The sequence below is a fragment of the Bombus huntii genome, chromosome 8, assembly GCF_024542735.1.
Source record: "Bombus huntii isolate Logan2020A chromosome 8, iyBomHunt1.1, whole genome shotgun sequence".
NCBI classification, from domain to species: Eukaryota; Metazoa; Arthropoda; class Insecta; order Hymenoptera; family Apidae; genus Bombus; species Bombus huntii.
Window position 1 is genome coordinate 2,448,496 of NC_066245.1, and position 15,763 is coordinate 2,464,258.

The window sequence follows — 15,763 nt, forward strand, 5'->3', positions numbered from 1 at the left end:
GCGCTTTAAGAGTCTCTTTAAACGAATCGGCTTTCTAAAAGAGCAACGGTCGTCAATCATTGTTCATGTCCTTCAATTCAGTGTAGGCGATCCTCTTTCGATAAACGTTTCCGGTCGGTGAGATCACTTTTCTCTTGTTTGGCATCGTCGACGGTCCAGGAACATAGTAGTGCCGCCTTTTGTAAACCACCATTCTGTAAACGTAGCAAACGATTCGATTAGTCGATTGTCAATCGCGATCCCTAATTCCTATTCCATCGATTTGTATCGTTATGCGAGATATTTAAGAATCATCCACCGTTTGCTATCGACTTTGCCGAGGGAATCGCGTAATATCGTTCTGTAATATTTCAGGAAGAAACGAAGCGCAATTGGCGATATACGCGTTAAAGAGGATACACCATCTTGAAGATCGATTCTGTGAGAACTCGTGTCAAGTGCTTCGACGATGCGTTCCCGTCACGTCCGTATGAACACGTGTACGTACAGTGATGAGAAAAGTATTTGACTCGCAGAAGTATTTAAACGTTTATCGTAGAAAGTTTTTCAAAATATATTACGCATATACCTACAACATACGAAACTTTTCGAAATTTTATAACGAATCACAAGTATCGTAATCACGGTGATAGAATTTGAAAGCAGTCTAAAAATTTACATAGGAGTCACAAGATATTTGCTGTAAGCATATAGTTTGTAAAAATGTAATATAATTTAAATACATTAAAAATGACAATAACATAATAGATACACGACTGTTTAAATAATAGCTTTAACGAAGCGCATGTTTGCAAGAAATATCTTGTAACTTTTTCAAACTTGTTTCAAACTTTATCGATGATCTCGTGTCATGCAAAATCTTTTCCATAACATACGTAACATATTCCAAGAGTTTCTACGAGTGTTCGAATACTTTCGTGAGCCATCGTATGTGAGCGTATGTATGTTAATGTTAGGTCCATGGGATTCACGCGACTCTACGCGACCAACGCTTGAAACGTATCGTTGTTCTATCGATAAACGATCAAACGACTAATAAACTTTTGTTCGACGTTCTCAGATCGAACGAATTGTTTTCGTTATCCGTTTACTAATAAAATACAACGATAGATTATGTAGATCGTGTAGAATCGAAAAGTCGCGACGAGAAAATGTTGTTTCGCGTTGGTTTACCGATCGCGGTTACGTCGGCGCGATATAGCGAGCGTGTGTTACGTATATCATTGCGACTTCCGGTGTTCCGTGCGTCGCCATGAAATCGGCGTAACCGTCAGACAGTCAATGTCGATTGTCTCGACAATACGATCGAGTTCTAACGTCGTCATTCCACGTTCTCGAAATGAGTCCATTTTATGTGTTTAACGATAACAAAGACAAACAGAGAAAAGAGATAAAAGAGAAATGTTATGCGAGAAAGAGTCACGTTCACTTTTATGCGTCGTTTTTCAGCACGATCAACCGGCACAGTGGCGCGAATAAATAGCTGCAGTTGGAAAAATGCGAGTTTATTTAAATGGATATGCGAAATGGATTTGGATTTGTCCAAAGGGATAAATTTTGAGGATCGGAGAGACGATAGGCTGCGTCCTCGCTGAAGCAACACCGAGCAGCTTTTCGTTGCCTGTCGTTGCTGCATGTTCCGAGCGAAATTAAACAAATATCGAATCGTAAAATTAGACATTCGGAGTTCTCTTTTCCGATTTCAAAGCGAAAATTGTTTTTAATAAATCGTCTACATTCAAATGCGTTGTAAAATAGTCGACAAACTGTACACGCTGAAGGAACGTTCGTTTCTGTTGCAACGCGTTGCTGCGTGTTTCTTACTTTCAGCCACGGTCTTCGACATTACGGAAACAGGCAACAAGCACCAAGCTTCGTCATTAGCAACAGAAACGCGAGGGAACATGAAAGAACACCGAGCAACGACCCGTAACTTTTTCATGCAACTTGAATAAGAAGATCCTCGTTGTTCAATCGCTTCAACGAGGACGCAACTTTAGAGGAACAGGTTAGGTAAATTTTCTGATTAATATATACTCTTTATTTAAAAATCAGCACACACGCAGGTAAACCTAGGTAAGAGGAAGCATGCCGATATCGTTGACCGGAAACAACCGAAGACGGTCTCCGTTTACCTTTTTCATACGAGCGACGTTTCTTTTACTCTGTCTCGTTTGTCGTTTCTACTTCGTTTCGTCGTCCTGCAACCATCACCCCCATCCTGCTTTACGGATCGATCAACGACCCGCTAGGACGCGTGGAACGAACGTATTTACTAATAAAATTTACATATTCGAACGATTCAACTACTATCACGAAATAGTTGGTCTAATTGTAAGCGTCGAGCGTTACCAGCGAACGCTATACTCTGTTACGTTAACTGTTACGTTACCCTTTAAATAAATATATTGAAAACTAAGACGACAAATCCTGACGTATTGCTAATGCAACGTGTCGATACTTAAAAGCGAACTTACACGCTATATTACCCGATACTTGGAGATCCCGTAAATCTAATAGTAGCGATTATTCCAATAAAGAATCGTCATTGCTAGCCGCGAAACGTAGAAAAATAAATACTTCTTGAGGAGTAGCCTGGTTCGGAGATGGGTTCTTGATAAGGTCTCTTTGGTACACGCACGATGTAGCACGGTGATCGGATTGACTAGACAAGATCTACTACAAGGCGCTACTATTCTCGCTCTCGATCCTTTCACCATAATTGTTTTTCACCAAACACCAACAGGTGTTTTTCAAAGTCAACAACATTTGTCTTACAACGTTTAGACGCGGCGCGCCTAATTCAAAAATACTTTGCAGAATACTCCGCGTACTTCGTCGGTGCTATACATACTTTACGTAAGCTTTCGTAGCTATACGTGCTTTATATAAGCTCCTCCTCCCACCCTTTCATACAAGATTTCCTTACACCGTTGTTATTCAAATTCATACGCGTGATTCGCTTTTCAGCTGGATACGTTGACGGCGACGCAAAGCTATACAACTCAATTAATACTGAAAGTTATGGCGAAATCCCTCATTCGGCTATTCCTCTACGCGAATTAACGTACACGTTAATGCGCACGTGGTCTGATCCGCGAGTCAACCGAGTTGAACCGAAAGATCGTTATCGTAGAAGCGCGTCCTCGACCAGCGAAGAGGCGTTACGAAAATCACAGAATATTGCACGCGACACGATGCGGAGACACAGGATGGAATAGAGAAATATGTTGTAGCTTGTCACGATACCGCGCTCGAAAGGAATATCATCGATAATCTCGAGCGATGTTCGTTTAAGATAATTGCTAGATAATTAGCGGCAACAGGGAAACGTTACGACTTTGGATAAACCGTTTATGACCGTAACAATAGCCAAGATACGTCTCGGCTTTTCCCTTGGACGTCGACCTGTTAACGCAAAGGGAAAAAACGATCGATAGCAAACAGGGATAATTCTTGGATCTATGCGTTTACGATCGATTAATACTACTACATAGTAACGATAAAAGACGGCTTGATTTCGCAAAGATTCCCCTACAGATCGACAGATAGACGGATAGATGCGACAGACCGCGCACGTAAGGATATCTGAAACATAAAGCAAAGAGAAGAGACGAGTGACGTATTATTCAGCGATAGAAAGGCCATAACTAATTCCACACGTGTACCGTGATACGTGTACGAGATACGTGTCCAGGAGAGAAATACCCACGTGATACAATATTTAATTGTAATAGAATGGCTGGGTGTCGATTATTTGTTTCTTAGTTGGAAAACTAGAGAGAGAACGATGAGATGTTTATGCGAATGGAATAATTTATTACACCATTCCTAGGTATTGTGAAATTTCTGTTTCGCCGATGTAAACGTACGTAGGCACTTCTGAATCTGATTAATTTTCCACCTTTTTTTTTTATTCTTTACAGCGGTGATAAGTACCATCGACACACGTATCCCCGTACGGAATTAAGCTAAGGCTGCAGCTAAAAAACGAGAGGGGAACGAGACTCACCTCACCCGATGAATCCCGCGGCCAACGATATTACGAGGGCGAGAATACCGGTCATCACTTGACCGGCGGTCGAAACGACGACCGCTGGTGGGGCCAAGCTCTGCACTATTACGAAACGATCTTCGGCTGTCAGTCTATCTCCGTACTTGTTCAGCAAGTCCATGATGATCCCGTTGCTCCAACCGAAACCTAGTTGCACCTCGTACTCACCGCCACCTCCGTGACCGCCTGATACCGTGGCGTCATACTGTGAAACGAACATGTCACAGACGGTCTATTCGTTTACAGTTACCTAAGTTTATCTAGATCCCATGAAATTTTGCGTTACCTTCTCGAACATGCTGTGCGTCTCGTTGAACGCCTTCCAGTTGCTGCGAACCCATCGTTGGCTGATCTCGTAGGCGAGCCTCTGCGCCCACGGGTCTCCGGTGTTATTCAACGACATGATGACAAAGTATTGCAAGGGCGGCCAGGCATTCGGGTAATCCCATTGTTCACCAGAGTGTTCGAGGGTGGTCGGTATACCGCCCAAATTTAACATTATTTGATTTTTCTCTAGATACTTGAGCACCTTCGCTATGTATTCCTCTCTCTTTGCGATGTCGTAACAATCGGTCCAAAGCGGTAGAACATTCGTCGGATAAAAATAATCTCTTTTGATGTCGTTCAGTAAGTCGTAATCGAGCCAAGCACCGACTTCGTCGTGCCACAGTACAGCCGTGACCGCTCTTTTCCAGTCCTCTGCTCTTTTCCGGTAGTACGCGGCCTTGGTCTCGTTGCCCATCCTTTGATTGTATTGTTCTAGCAGCTGCGCGTTTCGATATATTATCGAATTCAGGTCCACGGGGATAATGTATCTCGTTTTCAAGTTCGTCAGGTTACCTAAACAAGAAGTTCGTAGAGTGGCCGCGTTGCTACTCATCGTGAATGGGACACGGCGACGCTACAGGATACGATACGCTCGACACAGACGTGGCTACGAAAAGTATTTGCATATACCTTGTCTTCCGATGAAAAGTTTTATCGAGTTCCGCGTTTCGTGATTGTAGCGTTAATTCTTTGTATTCGTATGAAATTACGCACGTACTACCGAGCGATACGAGAGTCTGATACGAAGTAATCTCTAATCTCGCTGTTCTCCTCGTCTTCTTTACGCTTATGCACCTCCGGACGTCTTTTTTCCGAGAATCTACCTTCCTTTTCGAAAATTACGCATCATCTCGTTGAAAATACGCGTTGCGATATAATTCGCGCGTTCGATCGCAAAGAGCCGCGCGGAGAACAGCAACGACGCGAGCGAAACAGCGACTACCGATCGTCAACGGGACGAATCTGAGGAATCGTTTCATCTTCGAATTCGCGAACTTGGACTCGCTTTCGAGACAAGGCGAAAAAACAACGCGCGGCTGCTTTACCTTTGTTCGTGCCGTCTAGTATGAACCATCGACTAGAAAAGTCCCAGCCGGACTCGGCCGCGGTCTTCAATTCCGCGTAATAGTTGTCCTTCTCTTCGTTCGTGCGAAAACTTTGGCTGGTCAGGTAATCCTCTCTGGTCGGTAGAAATGTGCTCGTTAGAACGCGTTACGAGATTCGGTCGCGACGAAGGATCGGCGACGAAAGCACCGAAGAAGGAAGAGAAAGGCAGAGGTGAGAACGAAGAGGACGAGACAGGACTGCGTAGGGAAAATCAAGAATCCACTCTTCTCTTAGGACATTCTGGTCAACTTACTTACTTGTAGGATTCTGGTCGAGGTCCCGAAGACTCCTCGAAGAATCTGGCTAAAGTGTATTTGACTCCATCCACTTCAACGTCCACCGTCCTATTGGTCATCCAAAATTCGAACTCCTTCTCTAGAAGGTGAAGATTATCTTCCAGCCATTTGTAGTCGTTGGTCACCTTCAGATACTCTTCGACCATAGGAATCAACATGGGAGGTTGAGATCTCCTGGCGTAGTAAATTCTGCCTCCGTTCGGGATGAAACCGATCTTGTCCACCAGCGAGACGAAATTGGTTAGCATTCCTTTGACGGTGGTGTACATCTCCGAAAGCAGCAGCCCCTTCACGATCCAGTACGAGTCCCAGTAGTAGAACTCGCGGAATCGGCCGCCGGGGACGATCACTGGATTCGGCACGTAGATGATGGAATATCGATCCTCGTTGATCCGCACGTCGTCCTTCATCTTTCGTCCCAACATCTTCCAAATTTGGTTCAAGTCAGAGGCAAATTTGCGAAGATCGTGGTCGTGGATTTTGTTAAGAAACTTCGGTTGGCTGGTCCAGTCCACTGGGTTCCATTCCTCGAACTCGGATCCTTCTTGGTCGAACGTGTTGTTGATGAATTGTTCGATCTGGTTCCTGGTCGGTGCTTGATCCACGCGTTCCATGAATTCGCGAAATAAGAGCAGCGTCTCGTTCGGCGAGTATTTCATCTTCATGTCGACGAACGTTTTCGAGTCCTTGTAGATCGAGGCCATCTGTATCGTGTGCAGCAGCTCGCCATGGCAGTAAATATCGCTGCAAGCCACAGAAACGCACGCGTATGTCCCATCAGTACGCTGATTTTCCGATTCATCCACGTTCGATAGAATCAGACGACAAATTCCGGTCGAAACGAGCTAGAATTCGCTAGCTGTGTGTCTCGATAAGCTTGCGTCTCGTTCCTACCAGCCCTTACGTCTTGTGGTCCAACGCAGACGAGCGACGTTTCTTTCGCCAATTTCACGCGCGTTTCATCAGTTCGTTAGATAACGCGAGAAGCAAGTAAACATATTTACGATTGCAAACGACAGTTTTATTGCTTTGTATTCGCTCTAGGAATATCAATTTAATCGAGCCACGGTATTCTGTTCGATGTTATATCGTAAGATAAGATCGTAGCAAAGCCATTTACCCGTAGTTTTCTAATTGAAATAAATCTTCTCAAGGAATACGCGTCGCTCGTCTACGTCGAATCCGTATCGTAGAAATCTGCGGATTTCCCCGAACTCGTCGTATTCTTCTCGTTAACGAGGCACCGTCCAACGTCACGAGCAATTTCCGATCACACGAGTCTCAGGATTTGGTCAAGGATTTACGATACTCTTCCACGTAAGCGTGGAACGAAAATTCCCAGCGATATCGACCTCCACACGTGTCGCGCGAATATCCGAACGACGAACCGTCTCTCGAACGTTGCATCGTTTGAAACATTCGCGCGGGATAACAAATGGCGATAAAAAGAAAAGTTTCCGAGTATTCGCAAGTTATAGGATCTGCATGGAAGCAGCGTCGATCGAATTCGTGGAATTTCTTTTCTCTCTTTGCAACGTTAAAAAGCAGACCGAAAAGAAACTAAATCGATGGCGCAAAGTTGCAAATGATACGTCGCGTTAACGCAACGTGATCCCTCGATATTCGTCGTGACCAATCTTTTCATAGACCAATCAATTAACCCGGTGGCTCTTATTTTGATTAAAGTGACGTGTAAATAATCCGAAGCTGGAGCGCTTCGTCCAATTCCATTTTGTTTCGTTCAATTTCATCGCCATCGTGATAATCAAATTTTCCTGCGGACGCGTTATAGGAACGCACGCGGTGTAGTAACGCGTCGTGCGAATCGAACTAATCACGTGTGCTTTGGTTATCGCGCATCTCGTCGACAAACGAGAGTCTTTGTAAAACTGTGATCTCGCTACGATAACGTGGCTAATCCATTATCTCGTTCGTAGCTGATGTTTACCACCTTTATGATAAGCTATCGTACGCGGCTGAAACGCAACGCCTCGTTCGGATCAATTCGAGTAACTTGAAACCGTTCTATTTACTTGGCTTGAAATATTCTTTGCCAGTTTCTGTTCTCGTCCTCGTTGATCACGGCAATAAAATTCAAGCGCTTAGAAGAACGTTATTGCAAAGCTCGTTTAAAAAACGTCGATACAAACCCGTTGTTTTACTTGGATTCCGCTCGTCTCGCTAGAAATCCGCTTTCTAGCTTCAAACGAGGATGCGGTGATTTCTTGGAAGTAACAGCGATCGCCAAGCTTATTGTATAACGTTATTTTCAGTTTCGTACTCGCTAATATTAGTTTTGAAAACCAAGCCGATTTTTCCTTGGCTCTGTCAGCCAGGTCTATTCTTATTCCGTTCAGATTGTAATCAAGCTCGTAATTAACATTTTGCAGATATTCCTGTCCAGAAGCATAAGCATTTAGTCGATTCTAAGTTATAGCAATGACTCGCGAAAGCATTCGAACGTTTATCGTAAACAAATTTTACGTATGCGACTTCGCGACGTTACGTATAAGAGACGCACACGTGTTCGTAAAAAGTTTACACGACTGTTCCGATACTTACTACGAGCGTTACAATCGTTTACTATGCGATCATCATATTACGTGTTACCCGATGTTTATTTCTTATTTTCTATTAAAAATACTCGACAGAGTTGAAAAAACACGGATTTCGTGTAATTCGACTAATCCGAACAAAGAAACGTTCAGCGAAACATCATCGGCCTCGTTAGCCGAGCCGAGCCGAGCCGAGCCGAGTAGGGACGAACGAATGCAAGAGAAATCGCTCGTAAACCTCGCAAATACGGTGCTCGGTTCGTTCGACGTATCGCGCGTTAAGGTCACGTTCATTGTACTTGCGGAACACGCTAATTTAGGCGAGGCACGCGCAGCTTCGTTCGGCCAAGTTCATTGTTAAGGCCGTTTCTCGCTGGCTGCAACTTCGCCGGGATCTTGTAATTCGCGACGATTCCGCGATTCGCCGAGGAAGCTGAGAAAACGCGCGACGAGAACGAACCAATTTCGTTGGCATTCTCCTCGACGATGAATCAGCAGGAGTCGTGCGTTCGCAAATAATATCAACTTGCAGACGATCGAACATCTATTTCCGGTCGATAAGATTAGTCCGGTTTGCGAACGAAAGAATCGCGACTAATTTCGTCGAAAGTCACGCGATGAGATCGCGCGTGTCGATCATCGGATCGCCTTTTGCGCGCTGCCACGAGTGACGACAATGCCGGACACGAGAATTCCTCGTTTCAATGGCCGGGACTCGCGAGTCATCCGGTTACGCAACGAGCGCGTGAAGTGCTAGCTTCGCGCAGACGATACACGGTGGTCTCGGATGCGCTATTTCGTCGCCAAAATTACAAACATATTTATACCGATGTATTATTCTGTCCGCGAGAGAAGCAACATCTAAATTTACTAGAGTTGACACCGATGGTACGAGCCAGAGAGAATATACGATCGATCGATTTGTATGCACGTTAAGCCGCATAAAACAAATAAAACAAATAAAATTACAGATAAAATAAAGCAAAAGTTTCTTTTAGCGCAAATCGTTCGTTCATACTTGGACGGATTTACGGTGGCGACTGCAGAAAGTATTTTGCCACGCCATCGTATTCCTTAAAATATTTACGTACTAATCGGTTAGGCCCGAGTATATTAAATTTCGTACTGTGAAAATGATATGTATAGAACACGACGAAGAACGCTTCACGATGATAAATAAGGGTGCGTGCCAATATTGTTTGCAGTCACTGTTCCTATGGTGTATAATATCAAGAAAGGCGTCCGCTTAGAAATGAACGATCACCAGTTGGTGTCTATCGCGTTTCTCGTTACATGTTGCCAGATCTCGCAAGGTACGTTCGGTATTGGCTTCTCGAATAGCAATTTTTAGTCAACCAATAGCTTTTACGGAGTGACGTTCAAAGTAAAGTGTATGCCAATACGCGAAAACTAATGGATCAGGCGAACGATGCTATTCGAGAAGCCACGGCGAACGTATCTCTCGAAACCTGGCAAAATGAAAGAAGAAACGCGGTCGACAGGCAATGACTTTGTTCGACGATGAAAGACGGCCATTTATCTTTATGCAATAGATAGCACGCATTAACGTCCAAGTACTAATCTAAGCGATTTGTGCAAAAAAGAAATACGTTCGACCATCGTCAATTTCGATTAAACAGCGTTTAGTTCTAACGATAAAGCCAGCGATGGCGAAGAAGCGAGGGAAAAATTCTTTCGTCGTCGGAGTTCGTTTCGACCAAAGTACGAATTTTTACGCCATAATTTCTGAAATTTGGTACGCGTAGCCAGAACGTGAAAAATTGCTCGGACGTCTGTTTGTTAGGGTTTGCGAAGATTTAGAATTTGTTGGAAGTAAAATTTACACGCTCGTGTAACTCAACATCGGTGTAAACATTCGTATAAAAAAGTCCGACGCCCATTACTACCAATTATCTTTTTATCCATCTTCTCAAGGTTCAAATTACAATAAAGCTTACGCTCTTTGCACGCACGTAAATAACAAAACGTTCATAACACGCACAGGTATGTAAATAACTGTGCTTCGCGAGATATATCTGTATCCGCGTATTTACACAAATATCCGCAGTCTGGTTACGAGACGCGGCAGTTGTACGAGATTCTTGCTACGAATATCCAGTTTCAAAAGTTCGATTTTGGCCGCGAAATGCCGCTTCTGAGGCCGTTCTGCGCTATACGATAGATTCGATGGCAAAAAAAGACGTTGATTAACGCGCGCCAACGGAACCGCGCGAGGAAAACGGGACGAAAGGACGCGTGGCAGGGCACGAGGCGAAAAGAGGAGAGAAAGGTAGAGAAAACGCGACAGCGAAGAGCGGTTCTCGGCTCGAGATACGAGCATCGCGGACACGGCTACCTCGGCGACTTCTACGCGTTAGCTTCTAGATGGTGTACTTACCTCTGACACGGAGGCGGTTTCACGTAGCTTGCCTTCTCTGTGCTAGCGTAACACGGAGCAACGACGAGAAACGCGAGGAACACAGCACTCAGCAGCATATTCGTCGAACCGCAGCGCGTGCAGCTGCAAGCCATTTTTTTCTCCACCCGGCCGACCCTTTCACACGATCCCTCTTCTTATCTCGGTCGACTGTCTCTTCCTTTTCTTTGTCTCCTCTACTTCCCTCCTTTCAACAAGTTCCTCTTTTGCTTCGAATTCGCAAGACAACGATGCGGCAGTAAGCGCGCCACTCGAACCAACTTTCTTAAATTCTTCGTTCGATCGTCTGTTTACCGCTGCAACATACCCTGTATAGTTTCGACGACCTATACACCGTCTCAGTTCGAAAGCATTCGTTTCTTCGCCCTTCCTATTTCAGTCTCTGCTCCTCCTTCTTCTTCTTAGCTCTGGTTACCACCTGTGCTCTCCGTCCGCTTCTTTCTGTCGCCTCCTTTCACCCTTTCTCTCTCTCTCTCTCTCCCCCCTCTCGCACGCTTAAGCTCTGCTTTTTTTTGTATTCGCTCTTTTTTTTTTTTTTTTCGTAACGCTTTGTTCTATCGTTTCGTTTCTGATACTCGAGTTGTTTGCGAGTACGCTAGCAACGTGGAAAGGTCGAGACGCGAGACGATATTAGAGCTTTTCTTACTTTTTGGAGATCGGTTGTGGTACCGGACCTTCCGTCTGACGCAGTCTGCGGGGCGGTCTCAGCTCCAAGGCCGCATCATCCTCCCTGAAACAGAAAATTCGTGCTTCGATTAATCTTTAACACCCCCACTGTCGCGTTTGGTTTATACGATTTGCCTGTGGCACGCGACATTTCACTTCTGCCAAATATCGTACAACGATGTGAAGACCTATTAAGCATCGAATAACAGGTTTTCCACTTTACGGCGTGTGTTATCTAATTATTCGCGTTATTTAACATTTTTCAGTGAACGATACTCGTCCTACTTTAACCCATCCATTGCTTACTACGAGATATCTCGTACTTTGCGCTGTAAGTTTGGATTGATTGCGATTGGAATAAGTTTGAGTTGAGAATTATTAGAAAGGATGACAGAAAATTGTATATAATAATATTTAGATAATAATATACAGATTTTGTGAAATTCCACGTTTCCTTTAAAAGTTAATCAACGTTATTTGTTCAGAAATGTCCATGCCGTAAAGCTCCATTTACATGAACGAAATTTCGCTTAATACCAATTTATCTGTTTATTAGCCGAGCTCTTGTCGTTTTAAAAAATTACCAAACTCCCGTCGTACGAATATGTAAATTGTAAGAAACAGAATCATAACTTTGCTTCGTGATTTTATTATTCGCACTTTTTCCGATTACAAAGGAGATAACGTTATGTACAAGAAACTGGAAATCCGAGTAACAAGCCAACTCGTTTTTCCTTGTTAACTCATTGACATGCACATTAACAGCCAGGAAATCTGAATCATTGCGGCCGTCTCTTGTTAATTGTCACAATAAGTAGACTGCTCCATTTCCCAGTATTTTGAGTAAATAAACGAAAGACCTTATAAATTTATAATCGACTGATATTCATGCAGTAATCGTGTAGTGAACTTTCTTTCTCTTCCGATAAATACAATTTAAGTATAGAAACTATCTCCTTGTTGATGCAAATTGTCCTATCGTCACTCCCTCTCTATAAATGAAACCTCACAGAGAACTAAATCATAAATAAAAAAAATATTACTCCAATTGTGAGCTGTCTGAACAAAAATTTCAATGTACGAATCCACTCTTTTTTATTTGGAATCGATCGAGCCGACGAATAAAAAAATTATTTGAAAATCAAACGGAACCGAGAGGCGAGCGACGAAGCTCGACCACCCATTTGATGCAACAGTCGGAGAAATGGCCGCAACGAGGGTCGGCAGAACCAAAGAGGAAACGGAACAAATCGCGCCATTCTATTCGCGTCATTGAATAGAAGGCGAAAGAGCTATTGGCGGTATGACCGCTTAAAAATAACGTGCCGGTTACCAATCACTGACGCCTAATCGTAAACGCGTGTTCCTTCCGCTGGTCGGTTGGACCGATGTTCAAGATTCGTCGAGTGGAAAGAAGAGCCGATTATCTCGTCAACGTGTATGCCCATCTGGATCGACTCGCATTTTCGTTGGCTTTGCGTCAGAATCGTTCGTCAAGGTGATAAACGACGCTATCGACGAGCGCAAAATCGACCAACGATCTTGTTGGCGATACGCGCGATCGCATTAGGCCGATTAGGGAAATTTCCATGAGAAACGAACGAGCAAGGTCGAATACGCATCGCGAATCGCTTGGAGGATTTATCGCGGCGCCGTTTCACCAGCAATCTCGTTAATTGGAGGCCGTCGGTGAAACGGCGAAAGAAACCGCTGCGAAATGTTGCATAAAGAGTGGCGAGCGACAGAGTTGGCACGTGTAATCCGCCACAGACAGATGATTTTATTCACCTGTGAAAATTATGTGTATTTAGTTGTCTCGTTATCTGAATTTCGACGAATCAGAAATATATGTTAGGGTTTTATCTTTCAAACAAATCGAAGATTTCATTTCTTAAGACACGACACAATCGAAAATATGCGATAGAATTCTATCTCACAATATATAACAGAGACAAGCTGTACAATCTCGATTGAAAGTTCACGACTTTGAAATAGACGGTGCAGCTGGCGAGAATGAAAAAACAGGTGGGAATTAAAAAAGAGAATGACGATCACGAGGACAATATGCCGCGAACACGTCCAAGTCATGACGATTGCAATTACTGTAATCCGAACGAAGACGGTAACGACAATGGTGGCGGTAACAGCGACAACTCGATTAGACTGCTTGAAACAGACCAACCGCCAATTGCAGCTGGAATATACCTATATAGGTTTAAATTTAAAGCAACACCCATTAAACACAAGGTATTTAGCCGCGATCGCAATAACATTCACGCGTTTACTATCACGCGGATAAAACGTGCATCGACCAACCGTTTCATTTCCACGAATAACATTTTTTTAAACCTGTCTCTCGTTCCAGCTGACTTTCTGACGCAAGTACACGTGGTCACAGTGCCGCATCTCGCCATTCCAACGACGATTTCATTGGATTCACGATTTTCAATTCGATTCTCTAGCCAAGAGAATAGACGGAATCGCCACGAGAATTGATCAGCCGAGTGGATCGTTTACGCGACGCGGACACGCGATATCGTAAAACTATACAATTTCGAGGGCAGAAAGGTCATCGCTGCAACGTAATACCTACGCGCCTAACGATTCCTCGATCTCTGTTACCGACACTGCTGTCGTCTGCTTCCTTCCTTACGAGGTCTCGATCGATCGTTCGATACTTACGACTCGACGATAGTTTGCTGGCAGAAACGCCAAAGTTTTGCTTTTCCGGAATCCTTGGCCGATTTACAACGATAGCTGTTGCAGATCGTTGCTTGAGTCGAGGATATAACGAAAAACAATTTTAATTGACCGCGACTTAACGAGCAGTATGTAGTCACAAGTTGGGAAAGAAGGATTAGTCGAATATAAATAGGTCCGATTTCGAGGAATTTTGGATGATGGAAGGTCGGTGGTGCTCGTGCGGGGAAGGTGCACGGTGTACGGTGCACGATGCACGCTACGCGGCAATAGGTACGGTACGCGACTAAATCGGCCGAGAAGGTACGCGGCTTCTTTATGAGCTCGTGATAGGCCGTGCGCGAGGAATGCCCGAGGAATGCGCAAGGAACGCTACAGCCGAGCCCCCGGTATCGCGGTCCCGATTGGTCCCGATCGGCCCATGTCGCACCACCATCGTCCCGCGCCTCGTCGATACCGTCACAGATTCGAATCTACTCTCTTTCCCCTCTGACAACAACTTTTCGTTACTCTCAACGATTCTAGCCACGATTCTAACCTCATCCAACCTCTTACACTCAACCATCTATGTGCTAAATTCGACCGGTCAAGGACACGACGATGGTAGCTAGAAGCTAGTAGCTACGACATTTGCCAGATGTCGTCCACATATATATCTGGAAACAATATATTTTAATCTATTCTGTTTCTAAGCGTTGTTGTATTTCAGAACGAAAGACATAATTTATGTTTATGTTCTCATCTAACTTAACATTATCGTACCCGAAAACGAAAGTCAACATTCACTTTCATATTCTAACCTAATCTAACGTTATTGTATGTGAAAATGAAACACAAAATTAATACATACGTTCTAACTTAACTTAACGTTACTGTATTTGAAAGCAAAGAAGCATAATGTATATTCATATTCTAATCTGACGTTATGATATTTGAAAACAAAAGCAAGGTTCGCTTGTTATTCGTCGAAAGTGATACAGTAATACTAGGATGTATTTGTTTCAAGGTCTGTCGGTCAAAAAAGAAAAAAGGAAGAATAAAATAGAGAAAAAAGAAAAAAGGTGGCACGTTCGTGTCGCTTTCTTTCGTGGTTTATAATTGCCAGTAAAAAAAGAAATATGGCCGTGAAAGGAACAGTCACACAAGTGAAAGCGAGTTTGAGAGAATAAGCACGAAGTACAGGAAGACTAGTGGATTGGATAGAGGTGACAAGGTGCGATAGATCTGGTTCAAGTTAAAAGTATCTGATTCGCGTGCGTGCGGCGGCCAGCGATGTTGCGCGTATCTCGTTGCTTATTATTCGCTGTTGGCAGCGAAGTGGGGACAGCAACGCGCACGTTGCTTTCGCGGCGAAAGACTCGTGCTTAAAGGAGTTGACTAAAAGAATAACGAGGAAAGCAAGGCAAAGGGAGAGAAGAGTGTCAATTGCGCGTAAAAAGTCTTCAAGTTTAATGGCGATACGCGGCGACCGAATGAACGTTGCTCTAACGACAATCATTCTATTGGCTATTTTTAGCTGGAAATAGGTCGGAGTGGAGGGCTCGCGGTTTCGAGAGGGCACAATGACGATGACGACAACTATGACAACCAGAAAGAAACGAAAAATAATCTGTAGCGCGCT

The 15,763-nt window shown here is 44.0% G+C and overlaps 1 protein-coding gene and 1 long non-coding RNA gene across 5 annotated transcripts in view; one reads left to right on the forward strand and one right to left on the reverse strand.

Moving 5' to 3' along the window:
- The first annotated feature begins 200 nt into the window (after window positions 1-200).
- On the forward strand, window positions 201-3,446 carry LOC126868818 (uncharacterized). The gene is made up of 2 exons (XR_007690759.1): window positions 201-479; window positions 1,450-3,446. It is a non-coding gene; the product is annotated as an uncharacterized LOC126868818 (long non-coding RNA).
- A 7,481-nt stretch (window positions 3,447-10,927) lies between these two features.
- The window catches only part of LOC126868792 (histone lysine demethylase PHF8-like), a 30,734-nt gene continuing 25,898 nt past the window's right edge, over window positions 10,928-15,763 (reverse strand). For all 4 annotated transcript variants that reach the window (XM_050624661.1, XM_050624660.1, XM_050624662.1 and 1 more), the window contains one exon: window positions 10,928-11,506. The gene's annotated coding sequence lies outside the window, so the exon portion shown is untranslated. The remainder of the gene's footprint in view (window positions 11,507-15,763) is intronic.